The following is a 26,223-nucleotide window of genomic DNA, read 5'->3' as shown; positions in this document are numbered from 1 at the left end:
AAACAGCCAAAAAGCAAAAGTAAAAAAATGGGAACTTAGTCATTTTTTTGCCAATTTCCCAAATCACTCCGCGCGCGCTCTGCAGCTAGGCCCTAACTCCCCTCTGCCACCATGGATTTGCTTCAAACCAATTGCAAACTAAAGTATCCATAGCCAGCAGTGCTCCCAGACCTGAAATCCACCCACAAACACCAGGAAGCCCCCCAAACAGACCCCCGAAAACGCTACTTTGAGCAAAATGTCAGAAATAGCAAAAAAAATTCAGCGTGGATTTTGTCCCAACCACTTCTATCCAGTATTAGACCTTCCCAGGAATGCCCCAAGACCCGCCAACCCACCCGCCAAAAAGCACAACACCCCCAAACAGCCCAAATGGAAAATCTCATACTTACAATATTTCTCGGCCTTCGGTCCAAACGCGCTGTGCAGCTAGGCCATAACTCCAGTTTTCCACCACGGATTTCCTGAAAAGCAAATGTAATCAAGATTAGAGTGTCCCAGCAGTGCTCCCAGACCCCAAAACTCACCCACAAACACCCGGAACCCCCCCAAAGAGCACCTGAAAGGCAAGCAAGTCAGCAAAAACACAAACAAATTTCCGCCTCCGATTTGGTCCAAACCACTTTTATCCGGTATTAGAGCTTCCCAGCAATGGCCCCAGAGCCGTCAACCCAGGAGAAAACGAGTAGAAGACCCTCAAACAGCCAAAAAGCAAAAGTACAAAAATGGGGACTTAGTCATTTTTTTGCCAATTTCCCAAATCACTCCGCGCGCGTTCTGCAGCTAGGCCCTAACTCCCCTCTGCCACCATGGATTTGCTTCAAACCTCTTGCAAACTAAAGTATCCATAGCCAGCAGTGCTCCCAGACCCCGAAACCCACCCACAAACACCAGGAAGCCCCCCAAACAGGCCCCCGAAAACGCTACATTGAGCAAAATGTCGGAAATAGCAACAAAAAAAATCAGCGTGGATTTTGTCCCAACCACTTCTATCAGGTATTAGACCTTCCCAGGAATGCCCCAAGACCCGTCAACCCACCCGCCAAAAAGCACAACACCCCCAAACAGCCCAAAAGGAAAATCTCATACTTACAATATTTCTCGGCCTTCGGTCCAAACGTGCTGTGCAGCTAGGCCATTACTCCAGTTTTCCACCACGGATTTCCTGAAAAGCAAATGCAATCAAGATTAGAGTGTCCCAGCAGTGCTCCCAGACCCCAAAACTCAGCCACAAACATCCGGAACCCCCCCAAAGAGCACCTGAAAGGCAAGCAAGTCAGCAAAAACACACAAAAAATTCCGCCTCCGATTTGGTCCAAACCACTTTTATCCGGTATTAGAGCTTCCCAGCAATGGCCCCAGAGCCATCAACCCAGGAGAAAACTAGTAGAAGACCCCCAAACAGCCAAAAAGCAAAAGTACAAAAATGGGGACTTAGTCATTTTTTTGCCAATTTCCCAAATCACTCCGCGCGCACTCTGCAGCTAGGCCCTAACTCCCCTTTGCCACCATGGATTTGCTTCAAACCTCTTGCAAACTAAAGTATCCATAGCCAGCAGTGCTCCCAGACCCTGAAACCCACCCACAAACACCAGGAAGCCCCCCAAACAGGCCCCCAAAAACGCTACATTGAGCAAAATGTCAGAAATAGCAAAAGAAATTCAACGTGGATTTTGTCCCAACCACTTCTATCCGGTATTAGACCTTCCCAGGAATGCCCTAAGACCCGCCAACCCACCCGCCAAAAAGCACAACACCCCCAAACAGCCCAAAAGGAAAATCTCATACTTACAATATTTCTCGGCCTTCGGTCCAAACGCGCTGTGCAGCTAGGCCATAACTCCAGTTTTCCACCACGGATTTCCTGAAAAGCAAATGCAATCAAGATAAGAGTGTCCCAGCAGTGCTCCCAGACCCCAAAACTCAGCCACAAACACCCGGAACCCCCCCAAAGAGCACCTGAAAGGCAAGCAAGTCAGCAAAAACACAAAAAAAAATCTGCCTCCGATTTGGTCCAAACCACTTTTATCTGGTATTAGACCTTCCCAGCAATGGCCCCAGAGCCGTCAACCCAGGAGAAAACTAGTAGAAGACCCCCAAACAGCCAAAAAGCACAAGTACAAAAATGGGGACTTAGTCATTTTTTTGCCAATTTCCCAAATCACTCCGCGCGCGTTCTGCAGCTAGGCCCTAACTCCCCTCAGCCACCATGGATTTGCTTCAAACCTCTTGCAAACTAAAGTATCCGTAGCCAGCAGTGCTCCCAGACCCCGAAACCCACCCACAAACACCAGGAAGCCCCCCAAACAGGCCCCCGAAAACGCTACATTGAGCAAAATGTCGGAAATAGCAAAAAAAAAATCACTGTGGATTTTGTCCCAACCACTTCTATCCGGTATTAGACCTTCCCAGGAATGCCCCAAGACCCGCCAGCCCACCCACCAAAAAGCACAACACCCTCAAACAGCCCAAAAGGAAAATCTCATACTTACAATATTTCTCAGCCTTCGGTCCAAACGCGCTGTGCAGCTAGGCCATAACTCCAGTTTTCCACCAAGGATTTCCTGAAAAGCAAATGCAATCAAGATTAGAGTGTCCCAGCAGTGCTCCCAGACCCCAAAACTCAGCCACAAACATCGGGAACCCCCCCAAAGAGCACCTGAAAGGCAAGCAAGTCAGCAAAAATTCCGCCTCCGATTTGGTCCAAACCACTTTTATCCAGTATTAGAGCTTCCCAGCAATGGCCCCAGAGCCGTCAACCCAGGAGAAAACTAGTAGAAGACCCCCAAACAGCCAAAAAGCAAAAGTACAAAAATGGGGACTTAGTCATTTTTTTGCCAATTTCCCAAATCACTCCGCGCGCGCTCTGCAGCTAGGCCCTAACTCCCCTCTGCCACCATGGATTTGCTTCAAACCTCTTGCAAACTAAAGTATCCATAGCCAGCAGTGCTTCCAGACCCCAAAACCCACCCACAAAAACCAGGAAGCCCCCCAAACAGGCCCCCCAAAACGCTACATTGAGCAAAATGTCAGAAATAGCAAAAAAAAATTCAGCGTGGTTTTTGTCCCAACCACTTCTATCCGGTATTAGACCTTCCCAGGAATGCCCCAAGACCCGCCAACCCACCCGCCAAAAAGCACAACACCCCCAAACAGCCCAAAAGGAAAATCTCATACTTACAATATTTCTCGGCCTTCGGTCCAAACGCGCTGTGCAGCTAGGCCATAACTCCAGTTTTCCACCACGGATTTCCTGAAAAGCAAATGCAATCAAGATTAGAGTGTCCTAGCAGTGCTCCCAGACCCCAAAACTCAGCCACAAACACCCGGAAGCCCCCCAAAGAGCAACTGAAAGGCAAGCAAGTCAGCAAAAACACAAACAAATTTCAGCCTCCGATTTGGTCCAAACCACTTTTATCCGGTATTAGAGCTTCCCAGCAATGGCCCCAGAGCCGTCAACCCAGGAGAAAACTAGTAGAAGACCCCCAAACAGCCAAAAAGCAAAAGTACAAAAATGGGGACTTAGTCATTTTTTTGCCAATGTCCCAAATCACTCCGCGCGCGCTCTGCAGCTAGGCCCTAACTCCCCTCTGTCACCATGGATTTGCTTCAAACCTCTTGCAAACTAAAGTATCCATAGCCCGCAGTGCTCCCAGACCCCAAAACCCACCCACAAACACCAGGAAGCCCCCCAAACAGGCCCCCGAAAACGCTACATTGAGCAAAATGTCAGAAATAGCAAAAAAAATTCAACGTGGATTTTGTCCCAACCACTTCTATCCGGTATTAGACCTTCCCAGGAATGCCCCAAGACCTGCCAACCCACCCGCCAAAAGGCACAACACCCTCAAACAGCCCAAAAGGAAAATCTCATACTTACAATATTTCTCGGCCTTCGGTCCAAACGCGCTGTGCAGCTAGGCCATAACTCCAGTTTTCCACCACAGATTTCCTGAAAAGCAAATGCAATCAAGATTAGATTGTCCCAGCAGTGCTCCCAGACCCCAAAACTCAGCCACAAACACCCGGAACCCCCCCCCAAAGAGCACCTGAAAGGCAAGCAAGTCAGCAAAAACACAAAAAAAATTCCGCCTCCGATTTGGTCCAAACCACTTTTATCCGGTATTAGAGCTTCCCAGCAATGGCCCCAGAGCCATCAACTCACCCGCAAAGAAGTAGAACACCCCCACAAGTGCTGAGTCTTTCTTCATTGGGCGTAATCCATAGGAGTCTGGAGGAGGAGGATAGAGGAGCAAGTTCTTCTGAACTTGTGAACCTGAGGAATGCAGACTGCGGCACCTTCAAATCAATAAGCAAACAAGTGAAGACAGTTCTGCTGATGGGCTTGTTTTTGTGATTAGGTGATTAAAGTTTGAATTATATTAACTGTGCACAACAAAGAAAGACAGTCACACAGGAATAAAAGTGAATAAGGACGAAAAAGAAAGTTATTGATTCATTGTCTCATTTTCAGGGCTCGGTGTCAGGGTCCAGGAATAAGAATAAGGCTTCGTCATCATACTCTGCGAGTTCAGGCAGCATGAGCTCAGTGTCACCTAACAGAGAAGAAATTCCCTCATCTACGTTGCTGTCCACCTCGTCTTCATCCGGCGTGCTTTCTCGTACTTTGTAATCTGGTGGTATGAGGTGCTGATTCATCTTGATCATTGTTAACCTCTCCACATTTTTGGGTGAGAGGCGGCTCCGTTTGGAAGTTACAATGCCACCAGCAGCACTAAAAACACGTTCAGAAGACACGCTTGCGAGTGGGCAAGACAAGTAGTTGAAAGCTAGGTTGGAGAGCTGTGGCCACAATTCTTTTTTCCCATGCCAATACGCCAATGGGTCAGCATTAACATAGACCTCTGTTGAGTCATTCAGATAGTCCTGCACCATCGACTCAAGGTCCTCCTCCAAGGTTCCTCCACTTTGCTTAGCTGTTGCTGTGACCTTTTGAGAACCAAACCCAAGCAGAGCTAGCCAATCCTCTTCAGCCTCCAATGTTACTGTTGTGTCTGGTGCAGATGATCCGGTTTCCGGTGTCTTTAACAGCTGAGAGGTCACTTATGCCACAGCCACAGGTGCAGAAGTGGATTGTTTTGACTGGGGATGGCCTGCTGATGCTGATGTACTGCCTTTTCCTTCAATGAGCTGCCGTTCTCTTTCAAACCTCTTGGCTGACAAGACTAGCCAACGTTTGTACTTTGTAACATCTTCATCATCAAAAGGAAAGAATGCTCTGCCTGCCAGCACCTTTTCGTAGCGTGGATCCAGAATAGTAGCACAAATGTAATGCTGTTGTGAGTGGATCATTTTAAGACGTTCATCACCTTGTAGGCGCTCTAATAATTTCTCCGGCAAAACAAAAGGATCTTGTTTTTTTTCATTTTTTTTAAACACAGAAGACACCGCCTTCAGTTGGTGCTCCAGCATGTACAACAATGGGATAGCTTTTCCCAAATTACAGTCCTCCATGCTGACTGCACGCGTGAAGAACTCAAAAGGACGAAGCATGTCTGTCAGGCTTTTAACTATTTCCCATTGCGCCGCATCCATCCTCAGGTCCTTGTGAGCTGTGCCCTGTTTTAAGAAATAGTGATCGAGTACCGTATACGTCTTATACAGACGCTCAAGCATGTAGAAGGTTGAGTTCCAACGTGTTACCACCTCCTGGATGAGTGCTTTCACTGGCATTCGACGTTCATGTAGCAGGCTCCTCAGATGCTTCCGGGCCTTAAAAGAATGGCTGAAATGGTTGCACATTTTTCGGCAGGTGTCCACTACCTCGTACGCTGGACTGTCTTTATCACTCAAGAATTTTTTAACAACAAGGTTTATACAGTGCGCCAAACACGGCACTCTGAAATAGCGACCCAGCTCCATGGCCTTAACTACATTGGCGCCATTATCCGTGGAAACATAACCAATCTGGCGTGTTTTTGGGGACAGCCAGTGAAGGACCTTTGTGTTAAACTCATCCAAAATGTTTTGTGCTGTGTGACGTTTCTCCAAACCAAACATGGCTAGTGTTGCATGTTTCCGAGCAGCTTTAAAAACTTGTTCCGGGTCAACACCTGCGTTTAGCTTTGCTTTAACCCCTGAAAAAGAGACCCAGTGTGCAGTGATGCACATGTAATCAGCGCCTGCGCCACTGGTCCATATGTCTGTTGTCAGATGTATAGTGTGAACAGCACTCTTCTGCAAAGCTGCCCCAATCACCTTCAGCACATCTTCATGTAGTGCTGGAACCACAACTCTGGCAAAATAGAACCGGCTAGGAACCTTCCATTTAGGGCAAAGCGCTGCCACTAATTCTAGAAGACCAACCCCTTCTACAAAAGAAAAAGGGAGAAGGTCCAGAGCTTGCATTTTAGCCAGCTTAGTGTTATACAGACGCGTCAGTGGGTGGTTGCGTTCATATTGCGCTTCTGTAAACAACATCTTTTTAATATTGCCCTGGACCAAGCATTTACAGGATGATGATGATGATATCTTCGACCCAGTTACGCTCGCTGATGAACTTTTGCGCATTGGTGTCTCACTCTCTCCCACACTCTTAGTGTGGCTCACATGGGGTGTGCTGCTGACAGGGGTACTGGGTGTAAGTGAAGTGTTTGACACGTCTTCTTCCTCCTCGTCATCATCAGATGAAACATCAACATTTTCATTACGTGCAATTCGGACTTCCTTGATCGCCTGTAGGTGCGCAAACCATTAGACAGTGTGCTGTCTCTTAAGATGACCTCTCTGGCCTCCGGTACCATAGTTGGTACCAACCTTACCACGACTAACTGCAACCTTTCAAATGCTACAAATGGCTATGTTTTCCCTTTTTGGGCAAACACTAAGGAAGTCCCAAGCTGGGGACTTGAATTGTCTGTGGGGGCCGGAGGAGGCGGCGATACTGGTGGTGGGGGTCATGCCAGATGAAGTGGAGGATGTGGATTGACGAACTTTAGTACGTTGTGCACTTTCACCACCACTAATTGAGGTCGAGGTGGATGGAGGTCCCTTCTGGCGAGGAAGAAATATGGAAGCGGTACGTGTTGGTGTACTAGTTAACTCCAATGATTGTTGTGTTTCCATTGCCTCCTCGTCGACATCATCATCACGCTCAGCAGCTTCTCGGGCTAGGGTCAAAATGTCTGTTTGCTGCATGCCCGCTGGGGCTGCAGTGACCTTTATGATGACTGGCTCGTCGTCGTGAGAGCCTTCATCAGCAGCAGTATCCGCCACTTCTTGTTCAGTCTCATCACACTCCATAACTATGAGTTTTTTGACGACCTTCCTTTTACGCTTAAGTACCTTTGTCAGATCATGGTGTGCCTCACTCTCAGACGGCCGTGGTGGTTCCCAATTTTCATCCATATCATCAGAAGGAGGTGGGCTTGAAGAAGATGTAGACACCCCGCTTGATCTTTTCCTTGCTAGGGATGTGGAAGACAATGAATGATCATCAGGAGAAGTGGCTTCCTCAAATGATACCTCGGCTTGATTGTCAATTTCCTGATGTGCCCCTACTTCGGGAGAACAACTATTGTGGGCACTTGTGACCCTCCATGCACCTCTGCTTGCGCATCTCCTTGCGCTGCCTCTCCTTCCACATGTACTTGGGCTTGTACTTGCACATGTGGTTGTTGTTGCGGCTGTGGTTGTTCAACACTTGTCAGATGAGTTACAACAACCTGTGTTGATTCAGGGACATTGCTGCTACTTTCTTGCGATGAGCCAACATCACTGGTCGATGGTGATTGAAGAAGTACACTGACTGCCTCTGCAGCACTCAAGGGCTTGGACTTAAGTTGGCGTGGTGGTGGTGGTGGCGGCACTGAGCCCAATGGAGCGGGGGTGCTGCTCCCAGCTTGGTCCCCAGCAGATCCCGCTGCTGCTGCAGGCGTACTTTTTTTTTTACTCCCAAAAAACGTGGCGGGCGGCACACCAGCCTCCTTGGTAACTTGCTTCTTCTGCTCCTTACTGGCAACTTTCTTGCTAGAGGAGCTACGGGGAACGTTTTTTGGGGCCATCTTCTTCAGAGCAGGTCAGAACAGCAGGCCGCAGTTGCACGAGTTGCAGAGTTGTCTGTGGCCAGACGTGACGTCGCGTGACGTTATGCTGCACACACACACCGCTGCATGGCTTCTTCCTGGCACTGGTGGTTCTCTTGAGTCTTGTGCACTTAAAAGCAATGGAAGACAGAGGAACATCAGTTCAGTTATACACCCCAAAAAAATCGAAAAAACACAGAAAAATCAGCACAATCCCATGCCCTCCATGATGTTTAAATTCAAGACACCCCACAGAAAGACTAGGCCCATGCAACACTCACTACCCCTGGTGAAAAGGCCACAACAGGCCAAAAAAACGAAAATCCCAGAAAAATCAGCACAATCCCAAACCATCCAGGCCCTCCATGATGTTTAAATTCAAGACACCCCACAGAAAGACTAGGCTCATGCAACACTCACTACCCCTGGTGAAAAGGCCCATGCAACACTGACTACCCCTGGGCATAAAGGTTGAAAACTAGGCAAAATGGTTGCAGGCCTAACAACACTGCCAGCATTCAAAATGGCCACTTGCCTCCCAGCACATGGCCTGCCTGTACCAGCACTCAAAATGGCCCCCACCCACATGGTCTGTCCCCATGAACACCCCAAAAAAACGAAAATCACAGAAAAATCAGCACAATCCCAAGCCATCCAGCCCCTCCATGATGTTTAAATTCAAAACACCCCACAGAAAGACTCAGTCCACCCACCACTGAGTACCCCTGGGCAAAAGGCCCCAAAACAGCCCAAAAATCGAAAATTCCATAATTGTAGTTGCAGCAACTGTAATGCCCCAAACAAACTTACTTGTGAAATTTCTAATCCAAAAGTGATCCAAAGAAAGTCAAAAAGGCCTCAAATCCAAATATCCAGCAGCATCCGCAAAAAGTAATCCTTCCAGCTCCAGATCCAAATGAAAAGTGACCAGGAGATGGACAAAGCACTGGGAGGAGCTTGCTGGACAGGAACAGGAAGTTGAAGACTGTGGGGCACTTCCTTCCTCCCACCCCCCTCCCCAAAATGGACTCCTCGCAAAAAAAGTGCAGTCAAAGTCAACCTGAGGAGTTATTCAGATAAAAATCATCATTTCCAGAATGTTTATGCTGCTTGCTGGTGTATTTCTTGTGCAGAATTGCAAATTTTGTATTTTCGCGAGTGCAAGATTGTTGCTGCTACCGCATCTACAAGGTCGCAATTGCGAAGTCCCGCGATACGTGATCACGGTGTACTCGCGTTGACAAACTCTCGCTGTACAAGTTGGCAAGCGGCGATGACGTAATCACGCTCGCCAAATTCCCAAGGGATCCCGCAGCAAGTTCCAAAATGGTGCAGCGCTCGCAAAATATCGAGAAAAACTCGGCAAACGCTGAATGACGGTAAGTAAACGCCCCGCGCCGCAACATTGTATCACCAAGAAAAAAAAATCCGCTGCGTGCGAATTTGCGGATTTTCGGTAAATTCGCGAGCGTTCGCGGATTGCGAATTTACAGAAAATCCGCAAAATCCGCGAGCGTAACGGATTTTCCGCCCATGCTTAGTGGCAATAGGGGCTTAGCCTTATTTACAAGGCAGCATTAAGCCACTTAACGTGGCCTAACGTTACCTTATAAATAAGGCCCCCTTTCACGCTATGCTTAGCGTGAAAGGGGTGGGCAGTGGGTGTTGCGGTGGGCGTTCCACCGCAACACCCATTGATTTGGACGCTGCCCTCTGTGTACAAGGGTGGCATACATAGGAGGCAGTGCCAAACTTACGACCAGGGAAAACCTGGTCTTAACTTTTCAAAACGAGGAGAAATGCATTATTTCTACTCGTTTTTGCTTTTTCTATGTGTGCTTACTTGTGCAGTACACATGGAAAAGCAAAATGGCATGGATTGTTTATGTAGAGGAAGGCCCCTCTTCCTGTAAATAAACAATCTTTAAACAATTCCATGTTGTGACTTTCATGTGTGCTGCATTGAGCAGCACGCTTGAAAGTGACAAAACAGCATTTCAAGATTGTTTATGTGCAGGAAGGGACACCTTCTTACACATAAACAATCCTCCCCTGCACGCAGACACCCTTGAACTATGGTGCAAGGGTATCTGCATTGGTGCTACAGGGCTAAGTGAAGGACATCTAACCTGGGCTTCTATTGGAATTCTATAACGCATATTAGCAAGCCCATTATCGCCGTTTTAGCTGCAGTTACCTACCGCTGAAACAGCGATAATTTTAACGAGGTTCGTGCTAATATGCCCGTCATTTTGGCAAGCCACAATAGACGGCCCACATGACAAAGCAAATGCTCGAACAGAGTTAAAAGAAATGTCAGACAAAAATGGTGTCTGCTTCTTCATAATTTCCAGCAGTTTAGGGCATTGACCGGCCTCCTGCATGGTCTTGAACAGTACCTTAAAATCCAAAAGGAGTGACTGAGCCGCATAGGCGCCATAAATACCAGACCTTAAAGTCAGATGTGATCCAGAATATACCTTCTTAAGAGAGGTATCGACCTTCTTGGCGGAAGCATTGTTTAACACATTTTCCTCAGACATGGAAGAGCGTCCAACCAAACTCACCACCACCGAATCAACATGCAAAACATTAGGCATCATGTCCTCCATATTCTCCAATGGATACAGCTTTGCCATAGAGCGTGTGACAGAAAGTCACTCTAGGTTGTTCCATTCTTTCAAGATTACATCTTGGACAAACTGGTGGATGGACATGGAGGTACTGGAAGGCTTCTTCAATTGAGGCAGCACAGTATCCTTGGTCGAAGAAGAGGAAGCCTCTTCCTGAGGAAACCCCTTATTATCTCTGACATGATATAACATTTCAGGAAGCGTGTTGTTGCAGGGTTTCAGCTAGGGAACAAAGCTATACTTGGGACCAAAGAACGTCAGTATGCAGGGACTAAGTCACCATACTACATCGGCCTCTGCTGGCCCGAATGCGACTTGCTTATAGTACCTCACTTGCCCTCCTAACCTTTCCAGAAAGACAAGTGATTAGCACCCCTGAATACAACAGTCCCGACCCTCTCAGGGATTGCAGTGCCCGGTCACACCCTTTCACTCTCTCACTCATATTTGTCCCACAATATAATAAAGCTGAGACACGAAAACAGTTTACAATATTTATTTAAACGATCGTGCTCTAGTATGCAATAAGTGGGCCACAAATACTAAGCAGATGCATATCAATGATGTCAGTAACATATTCAATAAACCATATAAAATGGAAAGTCCTGTCATATTATTTGACAGAATTGCCTAAGCCCATCCTTACTACTAAGGCTAAGTGATTACAGGTAAGCATGAGCGGATTTTGCGGATTGGCAATCCGCGAATTTTGCGGATTTGCGGATTCGCAATCCGCAAAATCCGCGAATTCCCGCGAATTTGCGGATTTTTTTTTTTTTTGTGTTCGCCCGTGTTTCTGCCAGTTCGCGAGGGTTTTTACAATTTCGCAATTTGCGAACTTACCTGTCGGGTCGCAAGTTTTGCGAACTTGTTGTTTCTACGTGTCCAGCCTGTTTGGGACACTCTTCTTCATCACTGCCACTCTCTGTCACCACTGCCACTCTCTGACTACTCATGCCACCCTCTGGCCCACCCATGCCACCCTCTGTTTCATCACTACACCCTCTGGTTGTCCAGTGTACATTATTTTCGGCAAAGCAAAGCACACCTTCCCTGCCTCAAGTGACCTGAATTAATTTGGGGCTGATTAATGTGTCACAGAATATTTTTTTAGCTGGCACCTGCTTCCTTAGTGCGCCCTGATTAGTGATCTTTTGCACTTGCTAAGTGCTTTCATTGTTGCAAAATTAGTTACAACACCTGCCCTGCCCCAACTGACAATAATGAATTAGGGGCTGATTAATGGATTTTAACTTCCAGCCTGGCTCCTGCTTGTCTCCCTTAGCTGTAATTCAGGACCTTTGTGGCATATGTGTAACTATTCTGAGGTTCAGAGCAGGGTCACATAATAGTTTCAACTGGCAACTGAACTCTGGAGGGGCCCCTCAGGAAGCCCTACAGGAAATGGCTACTAATGATGTGCCTGAACTTTTGAACCTGGTAAGTAGTTACTTTCAGTTTTGCCAAGATCGTATTTCTGCAATTTCGCACTTATTCGCGGGGCGCGAACTCACGCTAACAGTGCGAGCAGCGCGAGCAAAATCCGCTGCTCGCGGATTTGCGGATTTTGCGGGAAATTCGCAAATCTCGCGGATTGCGGATTTCCCGAAAATCCGCAAAATCCGCGAGCGGAACGGATTTTCCGCCCACACCTAATTACAGGTTATAGATCTCTGGGATTCGGTGGCGGACCCAGTACCTTAGCACATATAGAAGGTTGTTCTACAGCGCAGTTGATGCAGCCCTTTCGTCTGCTGGTCCTTGGCTCTGTCTGTGTCTCAGAACAGCACATCCCAAGCTATATTACAAAATGTGTATGTTCAAAACAGCATGTGGATTTCTGTATTATATTTAGATACTAGTGTTGGATCATAACTAATAACAATGAGCGATGTTTTTAGAACCTTGCTTAGGCTGTTCAGACTAAATCCCAGTAAAAGAACAACATTCTAAAACGTGTGCTGACTATATATGAATTATAACGTGCCACAAAAACAAGCATGCTGTTTTGTAACACGTACAAAGCAAAAGCAGCCTACATTATGCAAAATAAGGCTAACATAGGGAAAATTCCCTTAAAGTTATTCCAGTGCACACCAATTTTAACTCATGCTTAACTTTGTTATGCTTGTTTCCCAAATTTCCACTGATTTTGAATACAGCCTGGAAAATGTGATCTACCCAAATATCACGTATTTGTAGACATCATAGAAATAGGAGTGATGAAGAACCGAGATAACCCACTTACTGGGGTCTCGGCAGCGGGGAACCGCCCAAATCTTCCATACCTTCCATACTTAGTAAAAGGAGACACAGGAGCCTTCGTCTGCAGGAGGAACCCAGATTTATTTCAATAGCCCGGGCTATGGAACAGAGTCCCAAGCTAGTCAGAGACAAAACCCAGGAGGCTGGCACTTCACTCTGTAGCTTACAAGCCTTTTATACATTTTTTATCCCAGTCTTTCGGCTGTCAGACCATTGTCTAATCAGGGCAGTGTTTGCAGTTGATAATCAGATCCAGAGGATGTTTGTAGTTAATGACCAGGTCAAAGCTTGGTACACAGATCATTGTTCACTCGGCTTTGATCACCGCTCAGTCTTTCAGGTCATTGTCCAATTGCCTTGATCAAAGCCTGGCCTTTTAAGTCATTTGTTTATTCACCATGATTAGAGTCCAGCAGTCAGACCATTGTCTAGATAACCTGTTCACGGTGTTAAGGATGTTTACCAGGCTGGGAGCAGTAGATGGAAAACAAGCTTGTTTACACAGGGAGTGGATGTCTCATGGCTTTCTGTTGAACTGCAAAGAGCAGGGGGTTGGGTGTGCAACAGTTCCTGGGCAGAAATGCAGGCTGCAAGATGATTTTTGTTGTGTCAGCAGAAATGACCAATTGGGTCGTGTGGAAGTGTTTGACACGAGATGGCAATGAAAAAATAATGGAGTCTCGGTACAGATGATGCTGATCAGAAAAAAAACACTTTTCCTCAGACCCTCCTTTTGCCATTGAGTGGCAAATACTTTTAAGAAATGTCAATGTTCATAAGACCATCTGTTTCTTGTTCGAGCATCATTATCATCATATTGGTGTTGTGAATGTTAGAGGGTGGAGGCTTAATGGTCTGAACACACATTGTACAGAGCACTGGCAGGCACGGAAAGCACAAACAGCAGGAGACCAAGACAGCTACTCCCAAGGCAAGGAAGATGAGGACCCTCCAACCCACTGGGAAAGGAGGCCCCAGATCCAGCTGCCTTCATCCAAATGTATTTCGGAAGAAAGGCGATGCAGATGTTGGATGGCATCGTACACTGTAGGTGCGGTGTCTGGGATGTACACGCAGCAGCTGGGGCCGATCAATTTACATACACCACCACGATCACCATGGATGACGTCGAGGACCATGCGGTTTTGGAGCGTTATAAAGTGGTCCGCCTGTAGCTCTGCAGTGATATTGGAGAGAGCACTAGCTGTTACTGTGATGGTGGCCTCAAGGACCCTGGTCAGTCCTCGTACAGCCCATGGGGCCCCAGAATGGAAGGAAAACTTTAAAGTGCCCGGCTTCCTGGCCCGCTGTATCTTCGGCTGATATGACTCCCCTACGTGAGCGGCGCAGGGCGCCCTTCATTGACTGGTGGTAACCTCCATGGGTAGAGTATGTTGGTGGAAGGAGGAAGGCCAGATAGCAGGTACCAGACCAGTTACGGGGTATCCAAGTGTAGGTGGCAGTGCCACGGATGAAATAGGTGTTGGGGGATGCCACCAGCTTGGGAGGAGATGTAGAGTTCAAAGCTTTTGTGATATCACACTTACTGGTACCAACTTTCTGAGTCCCTAGGCCATGGATGCAGACACGGCCTTACACATTTATGACATTCAAAGTGTCTCGTTCATCAGGCAGTATCCTTCTTGTGCGGAATCTGGAAAATGTTTGTCGAGTGGTTGAGTTGAATACTACCATTTCACTGAGTTCATCTGGTGGTAGTAGCAATGTGGACGAGTTGGTCGGGCAAAAAGGAGCAGTGGCATTGCCAGATCTGTTCTGCCAGAAGTCATCCCGAAATGTCCCAATGATAGAATTGGCAGTATCATTGACAGTGTAGGACTCCTGCATCAGCATCCACCACGCAAGACAAGACCCAGTGATGGAGAAGGGGTAAGGAAAGAATGGAACAGGGTGTATCATGGAACGCGGCATCAGTCCACAAACCCAGCAGTTGGAAGTGTTCATGATCAGCTGATGATGATGCAACATTTGGATGAAGGTGTTGTTGAAGAATTCTGCACGGCGGGGTAATTCGTGGGCTGGTAGAGTGTAATATTGGTGCTCTGCAGGAGTCGGTATAGGAGTTAGAATGGTAACAGGATGGTAGATTAGTCACAGCCAACCAAGGATAGACAGATTGAGGGAGACAAACAGTGTCACCACGGTGGCTATGAAGCATTTACTATGCCGGAGACTGACATCTTGTTTCTGGATTCGGGTGGTTTGACGGCTGCCATTGTGCTAAGCCAGGGACCTCTAGCGGCTATGACTGGTGGTTGCTTCACTGGGTGCAGGTGCCAAGGAGCCCTATGGCATACCTTAGTTTGACACACCAGCACTACACTCATCTTGGAAGATCACAGCCCTACAGCCTATCGGCACTTGGCGAAGTCAAGGGCAAGCCTTCCCTCGGGGCACAAGTTATATCAGGCGGAAGTAGGAACAGTATGGTCGGGAAACAGTTGTTCTTGGTGTTGAGCAGAGTTAGGGGAAGGTTCCACGCTTCCTTTCAGTAGGTTGTCACTCTCTGCTTCCGTAGATGTAGAATGCAGTCTGGCATCGCTGAATGGGACAAACGTCGGAACTGTTTCTGTTTCTGAGTCTCCTTGTCCTTCCCTCACCCACTGATCATAGGGGAGAGGCAGAGGCACACGCCGGCAGTGAAACGAATGAACCCAATTCTTCAGACCTTCTACTTTCACAGCGGTGTGGGTGGCCAGTAACACCTGACGGGGCTGTGTCCAGCGGGGCTCTAGGCTCTTAGTTCGTTGAAAGTTCCGGATCAGGACATATTCTCCAGGTTGGATAACATGTCCTGGGCCCTCGCTTTTGTCAGGTATGGCCTCGTGCACCTGGTGATAAAGAGTACGAAAGGTATTAGTTACAGGGTATTCAACATCAGACAGTTTCTTAGGCCGTGGGACACCCCAGACATTGGCAGGCCTCCCGAACACGATCTCGTGGGGGGATAGCCCTATCCGGGTGTGTGCCGTTGTTCTTGTACACAGTAGGGCTAGGGGTAGAGCATCGACCCAAGTGACACCTGTCTTGGCTACTATTTTGGCCATTTTCGTTTTTAGGATGCCATTTAACACCTCTACTAGACCTGCTGACTGGGGGTGGTTAGCTGCATGAAATTTGTGTTTTATACCCAATGCTGTACAGACATATTCCATAATTTGGGCTGTAAAGTGGGTCCCGTTGTCACTCCAGACCAAGCGGGGCAAACTGAATCGTGGGAGGTATTCCTTTAATAGCACCTTGGCGATAGTGATAGCGGTGCAGTCTTTGACGGGGTAGGACTCCACCCATCGGCTGAAGGCACAGACCACCACCAGGACATATTTTAGATTGATAGATCTGTCCATCTGGATGTAATCCATTTGGAGGACTTCAAAAGGGAAGGTAGGAGGGGAGAATCCTCCTTTAGGAATAACTGTGCCTTTTCCTGGGTTATACATTAGGCAAATCATGCATGTTTTAACCAGCTTTTCAGCATATGCTGGTATCTTAGAGTTGTACCACGTAAGTTCCAACAACTTGCATACCCCTTTTGCACTAATGTGAGCAGGACCATGGGCCATCGTAACTACTGGAGGCACGTGACTGTCAGGTAACATCCATTGTCTTTCCATAGTCGAACGGACCCAGCAACCATCAATTCCCTTCTTTGCTACTTGCTCCTTCCACACCCTTACTTCCTCAGGAGTAGCATAGGACTGAATATCAATCACACTTTGCACTGTGTTTTCAACCATGCCCTCATCTGTCACCCACCTAGCGGGACCTCCTAAATACATTCCTTCTCTTTTCCGAAGAGCTGTTTGTCTGGCTGTCTGGTCAGCCAGGGCATTGCCTTTCCCAACATCATCTGTCACTTTCTTATGTGCCTTACATTTTATAATGGCCACCTTTTTGGGGAGTGTCAGGGAGACCAGCAGTCTGTGAATTAGGGGGCCATGTTGGATCTTGGTCCCATGGGAAGTAAGGACCTTCCTTTCTTTCCACAATTTTCCGAAGTTGTGGGCCACCCCAAAGACATACTGACTGTCAGTATAGATATTTACTGTTATTCCCTTGCTTATCTCACAGACTCTAGTGAAGGCCACTAATTCTGCTGCCTGAGCAGAGCACTGCGGAATCTGAGCAGTTTCTACTACTTGCCCCCATGTCGTGAGGGTGTAGGCGGCTGAGGTGTTACCATCTGGCCTTCTGAGACATGATCCGTCCACATACAGTGTACCTTCTGGTTCTGCTATCGGGGTATCCTGTAAGTCAACCCATCCCTTTGTGTCCTCCTCTGTCCTTAGTATGCAGTCATGTGGTTCTAAGCGGGCATCCTGAGTATCCAGTGGGAGTAATGTGGCGGGGTTCAGTACAGTGCATCTTTTGATGTTGATGTGGCTGGCAAAGAGTGTCAGTTCATATCCTGTGAGTTGTGCGCTAGTGAGGTACTGTGTCTGGTTGTTATTAAGGAGGGTATCTATGGAATGGCGGACCATCAGAGTCAGGGGGGAGTTCATGACGATTCCCGCACTCTGATGGACCATGAGGGCGGCCGCAGCGGTCGCCCGTAGGCATTCTGCGAGAGCCCTTGCAACAGAATCTAAGGTGGCTGAAAAATAGGCACATGGCCGTTGGTGACCCCCAAACATCTGGGTCAAGACAGCGCATGCACAGCTGTCTGTCTCAAGTACAAAAAGAAAAAATTGTTTGCTATAGTCAGGAGTACCGAGGACTGGAGCAGTACACAGGGCCCTCTTCAAATCTTGAAAGGCCAGTGCATGCTCTGTAGTCCATGGAAAGGAACTGTCTGATATGTCCATAGTGGTGAGGGCAAGAAGAGGTTTGACCATGGCCGAAAAATTGGAAATCCACTGTCTACAGTATGAGGGTAGGCCTATAAAGGCTCGCACCTGCTTTTGTGTTCGTGGGGTCGTCATAGCATTGATAATGGCTACACGATCAGTGGTGAGCTGTCTTCCCTCCTTTGAGAGGAGATGACCTAAATAGGTCACCTTATCTTGACAAAATTGAAGCTTTTTCAAAGAGACTTTGTGATTATGGAGGGCATGGTGGCGTAACAAACAGAGAGTAGCTTCTTTACATGCTGGGACAGAATTTACAGCAATGAGGAGGTCATCTACATATTGTATTAGTGCGGAATTATCAGGGAGTTCTAAGGAATCTAGTTGACTTTTTAGGGCTTGACTATAGATACTGGGGCTCTCTGTGAAACCTTGAGGGGCGAGGCAGAATCTAAAGCTCCGCCCTCCAAGGGAGAAACCAAACAAATGTCTGCTGTCAGGATGTATAGAAATGCTGAAAAAAGCATTCTTCAGGTCTATGACAGAGAAGTGTGTGGCGTCAGAAGGGACCATCGTTAAGAGGGCAGTAATGTCGGGGACAACAGGATATTGGGAGATTGTTATTTTGTTAAGAGCTCTTAGGTCAATCACAAATCGGTATATTTTAGGGGAGAGAGCATCTCCATTGGTCTTTTTAAGAACAGGAATAATGAGACTGTTACATATATTGCCACGTGTCTCTTCCACTACGCCCTTGTCCATCAATTCAGATATTATTGTCAAAAGGGCCATTTCTCCTTCCGCGGTAGTCGATACTGTCGCAGGCAGGGGAGAAGTGCACCTGTCTGGATGTGTATCACATGAGGGGGAATGTTGAGACACCCTACATCAGTGTCTGATGATGCCCAGAGGGAGGAAGGTAAAGACTGCAACTCTGGTGGGAGGGGACCGGACAGATACATGTAGGATGCTGCGGTGGGAGAAATTGTTAGGGATACACCTTAGGGACTACATGATATGGTCGCATACAGAGCTTTCAGTAAATCCATACCTAACAAGTTTTCACTGCAACCTGTAGTAAGGACCAAGGGAGCGTCAACATGTGCAGGGCCAATATCGAGAGGGAGAGGTTCATAGACAGGACTGGTCACAGGTGTTCCTGCAAAACTCACGGAGACATTCATATTGCCAGAAAGGGGTGCCTATGCTTGGTAGGATCCTGTCTCATCAACTTCGTCATAATCATCATTATAATAAGTGCGTGTTGCTTCGTACCCATCAAACCTGTTGGCTGGGCGCGGCCGGATGGGAACGTCATCCCTGGGCCTACGTTCTTTATCCTGTTCATGGGGCGAGCCATGGTCCCTAGTCGGCCTCGCTACCCTAGGAGCGCGAGGCCGAGTCTTCCCTGTTCGGATGTTTTCAGCTAACACAGGATAGTCATCTATCCAATGGCCATACCCCTTACAATAAGCACACTGATCTGTTTAGAAGGCTCCCGTGCGTTGAGGGCTGGAGGGGGTAGACTGGCGAGCCCTCGGAAGGGGTTGGAGTTGAGGTCTAAAATTCCCACGGGCATCCGGACCTCGGGAGGGTAAGCCTGCTGCAGAAGGGCCTTAGTCTTAAGATCCCTAACCTTCCTACTTTCCCTGTTTCTATCTTCATTCTCCCTATTCTCGTGATATTTTGCCATAGCCAAGATACCAGTCATAGTTTGGGCAGACCACGTACTTTCAACTTTCTTAAGCCTGGCGGAGATCTCAGGAAGCAAGTTGCTGACAAACTTATAGACAAATACTGGGCCAGAACCTGGGTTCCGGGGATCCAAACCACTGTGTCCCTTGTATTCTGTCTCAAAACGGGTAAAGAAGTCAGCCACATTCTCATCTTTTCGCTGCCTACAGGCGTTTATTTTATCCCAGTCAATGACAGTTTCTGGCAAAAAAAAATCATAAACGTCATTATTTTACCGGGCAAAGTCAGGATGGCAGCTTCTGGTTTAGTCCCTCCCACCCTTGCTTCTTCCATAGCCTCTAAGTCAGCCCATTTACCTCCCAATGCCACTTCATGGTCAGTGTGTCGAATCTTGTCCCAAATTTCAGTGGAGACAGCCGTACAAAAAAGTAAATCTATATACTCCAGAACGAGAGTACCTGCAGATATATTCTGACCTAATTCTCTGTAAAAGGCAGCCTGATTCTTCCGGGGGTCTGGTAATTATCCTTTTAACTGCATTACTTCTGACCTTTTCCAAGGAACATGAACCCAAAGCCTGCGCCAGTGTGCTTCAACAGCCCCTCTGCCATTATTTTGGGCATCGGTAAGTGTGTTAACAAAGACAGGGGCCGCCTCTCTCATTAGCATAGCTGTTTCAAGAGGGGTGTTGAGAAAAGCTGTCATATCACGGTAAGCCATTACAGCAGACATAGCGTCAAACATCTCCTCTCCCTTAACATCGCCTCTTTTTATTTGTGACCTTAGGTCCGTTAATCCGGTGGGTACCTGTTTAAGTGCATTCTCAAATCTTTGCATGACCAAAGTACACATATATTCAGCCCAGGTGGTCTGTTCTATAATCGTCCACTGAGAAAAGGTGGACCATATTTCTTTAAAGGTATAAATATTCCCGTTATTTATCCAACATTCACATTGCTGCCTCTGTAGGTAATTTTCTCGATGAGACGAAAAGCTGACTGCAGAGCACAGGGAGGCCAGTCGGGGGGAATTCAACAATTTATATAAATCCTGCTGAACTGTAGACCACGGGGAAGTGGGAAAAGGGCGGGTAGGGGTAAGGCCGCAGGGGTTGGGCGGATGGAGACTTGTTGTCATTCCCGCAGCGAGGACAGTGTTAACGGGCGTTGTTGGTGTCATAGGAAAAGTCGGGAGGGTCGGTGTGACAGGGAGAACAGTAGGAGGGGCAGTGGGGGCAGGAGTGGGTGGTGGTGGTGGGGCATGCGGGGTGTGAGGCGTCAGGGCAAGGTACATTGGGGCATATGCAGGAGGGCTTTCTAGCATAGCATCAATCAAGGAATCACCTTCTTCTCTCACTTCCATATGGCCATTTCCTTTTTCCTCACGAGCTGGATAACATTTTTCTACCCCTGCCCCATGCTCCCTATCGGCTATTTCTATGGATTTTGTCATTTGATTTAGTAAATTTTCTCTGCCGTGGACGGCCATTGACATATGTTCCTGTTTTCTTTCCTGAGCCTTCTGTTTTCTAGCTCTCTGCTCTATCTCTTTCCTCCAAAATCGGATGGGCGCGTTTTTCTTTTCATTAATTGTTCCTCTAAGTTGGCGAGAACTTGGCAATTACTTGAGCCATATAGTGGCCACTGTAATTCCGCGTTACTTTTTTTGTATATTTTACCCAGAATGAGGAAAACATTATGGCAGAAGGGCCATGTTTAACATACATCCTATTGCCAGGGGCCCCTTCTGGAGGAAGCGGACAGGCCGCCTCCAGCTGGGAGTCCTGCGTACACATACAACAACATCATTTCTTGAACTTACTACTGACTGGCATGCTTAAAAACAGATAACAGACACCAGCGGGTTTCTAAAACTCACCTCGCTTGCTTGGCTTTTGCAAAAGTCAATAACAGCAGAATCATACAGAACAGACACCAGCGGGTTTTTAAAACTTCACCTCGCTTGCTTGGCTTTGGCAAAAGTCAATAACAACTTGGCTTTTGCGAAAGTAAATAACAGAATCATACAGAATTGGTGGATGATCAGTCCACCCTTATCTTATAGGGGTAGTTCTCTTCTGCAGACGTAGGGCTGTGTCCTGCTCCAGAAATTAATTGCTTGGGGACTCCAGTGAGGACACGGTCATGTGGCCCAGACCGGGTGGGGAGGGACAGCGGGCGAGTCGTTCGGTCTACCGGAATACAAGAATCCCTCGGGTAGGGCACCTCCTTCGGAGTCTCTCAGTGCACCTCCTCACATCCACCGGGCCTGACTTCAGTACTCGTGGAGTCCCTGTTCAGGTGCCATTTGAAGAACTGAGATAACCCACTTACTGGGTCTCTGTGGCGGGGAACCGCCCAAATCTTCCATACCTTCCATACTCAGTAAAAGGAGACATAGGAGCCTTTGTCTGCAGGAGGAACCCAGATTTATTTCAATAGCCCGGGCTATGGAACAGAGTCCCAAGCTAGTCAGAGACAAAACCCAGGAGGCTGCTACTTCACTCTGTAGCTTACAAGCCTTTTATGCATTTTTTTATCCCAGTCTTTTGGCTGTCAGACCATTGTCTAATCAGGGCAGTGTTTACAGTTGATAACCAGATCCAGACGATGTTTGTAGTTAGTGACCTGGTCAAGGCTTGGTACACAGATCATTGTTCACTCGGCTTTGATCACCGCTCAGTCTTTCAGGTCATTGTCCAATTGCCTTGATCAAAGTCTGGTCTTTCAAGTCATTTGTTTATTCACCCTGATTAGATTCACCCTGAATGTCCAGCAGTCAGACCATTGTCTAGATAACCTGATCACAGTGTCAAGGATGTTTACCAGGCTGGGAGCAGGGGATGGAAAACAAGCTTGTTTACACAGGGCGTGTGTGTCTCATGGCTTTCTGTTGAACTGCAAAGAACAGGGGGTTGGGTGTGCGACAGTTCCTGGGCAGAAATGCAGGCTGCAAGATGTTTTTTGTCGTGTCAGTTTAGATTTTCCTTAGGCATCAGCAGAAATGACCAGGTGGGTCGTGTGGAAGTGTTTGACACGAGAAGGCAATGAAAAAATAATGGAATCTCGGTACAGATGATGCTGATCGGAAAAAAACACTTTTTCCTCAGTGAGATATCACTCCTTCACCAGACGCACAGCTTGATCCGTGTATTTAACACATATTAACCTTCAATTTTTCCAGATTTCAAAATAATGATTCTATGTACTCCCAAAGTTCTTGATCACCTGTTTATTGTCCTTTTGAATCACACGTGAGATGCTTATGTTTTCAACAGTTTCTCATGCGGCAGATAGGCCCATCCGGGCCTTTTTCTGTAGCATGCCAGAATACATAAAACATCCTCAGTCACTGATCTTATCTCACCCAATGCACTTCGGCTGTTAAAAGCCCTTGGTCAAGGGTCCTCTACAAATAAAAGAACAATACCATTAGATTCTAAGCTACAGACCTCTCTACTTTACAGTTTAAACCATGAAGTATAGAATACACATTTCATGCCAAATTTGATAACTAACCCCTCAACAGCGTTATTCCCGCTAACAGCGTCACTACACGATGCAATGATGTTACCTGAAAAAACCTCTATCAGGCTATATTACCCCACATCATTAATCTTCCGCGCTCTAAACTGAAGCCTCCAAGGTGTTCCCCCTCACCTTTAGCCTCACACATACTTTGTAACTTAATACCTCAAAGTGGTGAAGTGTGGCTCAATGATTAGAGCTGCAGACCCTGATGCAGAGGACCAGGGTTCAATTCCCCGCCTCGGTGGGTCTTGGGCTCAAAATTCCACGGACCTGATAATTCTCGCCTCGGTGCCTATTCCAATCATTGAGTCCCACTCTGCAACTCTGGGCAATAGCTTGATTAATCTCCACAACGGCCCCCACAACGCTAAGGATGCCTGGCCTCCACCTTGGGGGTGCCCAGGAGTGGACCCCTCACAGGGAAATCCAGGATGGGTTCCACAGCGGTATTTGTACAAGCGCCTTGAGACCCTTGCGGGTGAATAGTGCGCTATACAAGTATAAATTTACATTTAATGCTGACCCACATCACTTTCTTCCGTGCCTTACTGACTTCTTTCAATTTCTTCCCAGCGTTCTCTTCTTTTACGAGGCAGTTTACCAAATGTGGCTAACTTCCCTCTCTTTTAAGTAGTATAACGTGACTCCGCCCCTCATAATACACTAATCACAACCACCCGGCTGTTATGATGCCTATCCTGAAAACTCCACATCCCATAATTCACTGCTTCAGTCATAGCATGATTGATGAACCCACACTAATTCCAATGTTGGATTTATCAACACATGCACCCAGAGGACACCTCAGAGGTGCACCCTGAAACATCCCAACACAGGTGGGCTTACTGACTGGGTTTAGGCAGACTAACACCAGAGACAAATTACGGACCCCTAAGGGTGAGGGCCTTCACTCTCGGGAGGCCACAAACTAGGTCGGCTCTGGGAGGGGGTGGTTAGCACCCCTCCCATGAGATGACCTTTAGATTAGCCTGCCGAGGCAACAAAGCTTCAAAACAAGCCCCTCCGCCTAGAGTATGTGACTCTGGTTTCTCTTATAGGACAGGAAGCCAACCCCCATGGGCTGCTCCAACTTTGGCAGGAGGACAGGTGGGAATATTAGTTACATTAGGAGGGGTGCCCAGAGTCAACCAGCAGCACCCCTAGAGTGGGACAGGTGAACATGACCCTCTTGTCAAATGCCTCCATCTTGTCTTGGAGAGAATTAACCAACCCGGGTCAGGGTTATGCCTACTTCCCAACGGAAGTGGTCATAGGAGGATGTAGTCACACTTAAGGTAAGTAGCCTATTGGCTACTACCTGGCACTCTCTCAAATGCCCCTAAATTCAGTATTTAAGTGGCACCCCTGGGTCAAAAACCTTGGATTCTGATGACCTAAGAAAAAAGAGGACACCAAAGAGGCGCAAAAGCAGAAAAGGCTGAAGAGAGCATCTGACTCGCCCCAGCAGACTTCTTTGAAAACTGCACCAAAGTTGACTCGCCCTGCAGCTGTTGACTCCAGAAATTGGGAGTACAGCCTGCCTGTGAAAAAGACTCAAGACCTCCCGATGACTGTGGATCTGTTTTGAATTAACTTCAAAGAAAAGACTCTGAGGCCTCCGGAACTGGCATAATTCGACTCCTAAAGTAACTACTACACCTGCCGCCTCCGGACCGAGTTGAAATGAGCCAGCAGCGCAAAGAAGGTTCCTCAGCCCTCCAGAGTTTGTTTCCATTGTAGTTTCACCTCTCCTTGCCTCCTCAACTACGGCTGGAGCCTCTGCATGCAGGCCCCCTCAGCCGTGACTGGTCTGGTAAGGAAAAACCTGATGCCTAAGTACACCTCTGCACCCGTTGCCTCTGGGCCTTGGAGAAGAGCACCAAAGGTGCCCACTCTTCTCCGAGCATTGCAAGGCATGAGCCCACTTGCTGGTTCAGCCTGACTGGCTTCCTAGCCAGAGCCTGCAGGCTCTTTTTACAGAGACCGCCCGCCATTGAAATGCATTGGGCACCTGACGCTGTACCCAGCTGCCCTCATGGAACTGGTGGTGAACTGTTGGCGCTATATTGGACCTTGCCTACCAGTCACCTTAACATTGTGGAACTCAGAAATTGCACAATGTCCACTTTTTAAAGTGAAAATAATCCATAGTTAAAAAACGTTCTTACCGGAATGATTTTTCTCTGATGCCTAAACATATATAAAGATACTGGCTATATTTATGAATTTGTGTGGCTCTCCTTCTTGAGTTGTGTTGTCATTTATTGGCCATTGTGTGTATTTTTTGAATGTCTTGCGCTCCTCTGTGTTAAGCCTAAGGCTGCTCGACCACACTACTCCCTAGTAGAGCACTTTGGGATTGCATAGCAAGTCCCTGTCCACTAGTAAGGGAACCCCAGTAATCGTTAAACAATATATCAGATTAATAAAGTATATCACATACAGAGCCAGCTTCCTACATTTTCTCATCTGTGTCAATAGAGCTAATATGTGGCGATCTGTTTGCCATTGCACACCTCTCCTCAAGAAGGAGCGGCTCAAACTGTGCATTATGCAGAAGATGTAAACCCAAAGAACAGTCCTGATAATGGGTCCCTAAGGGACTCATCAGCAGTCCAATGTTTGAAGTTGTGAGCATCTGCTGTGCCAGGCAAATATCTAGTGTCCATTTTAAGGGGCACCAGATGCAGTGGAACAAGGGTTGCCGGCACAGGTAAAACCAGGCAGGCCAGAATGTTAGCCACCAATCAAGGTCCAGTTCTTGAAACAATGACATTCCGTAAATTTGAAGCATGTGTTCATGACACCGCTGGAGTGATGGTATTTCCAGTAGACTTGCAGATGGAACATCCATTGCAGAGAAGCAAAAATAGAGCCACAATGCCGTAAATAAGAAACAACAGGAACCTTCCGAACACCCTGGAAAAGATAGAACGAATAAAGGCCGGATTACTCCAAAAATAGTTTGTAATGAACTAACTAGGCCGGTGTAGGAGAGTAGGATCTGCTTTTATGGTTACTCCCACTTTTTGCTTGATGTAATGCTGTTTCTGACTAGTCTGACTGGGATTCTGCTAATCAAGACCCCAGTCTCTGTGCTTTCTCCCCTAAATTGGTTTGGTAAGTACTTGGGTACATCCCAGATTGTACACTGGTGTAACCTTATCAGTCCCTAGTATATGTTACTAAGATACCCAGGGCATAGGCACACCAAGGGTTCCCCATGGGCAGAAGCATTTATTATGCT

The sequence above is a fragment of the Lissotriton vulgaris genome, chromosome 8, assembly GCF_964263255.1.
Source record: "Lissotriton vulgaris chromosome 8, aLisVul1.2, whole genome shotgun sequence".
Taxonomy (NCBI): Eukaryota; Metazoa; Chordata; class Amphibia; order Caudata; family Salamandridae; genus Lissotriton; species Lissotriton vulgaris.
This window is presented reverse-complemented; position numbering follows the sequence as displayed.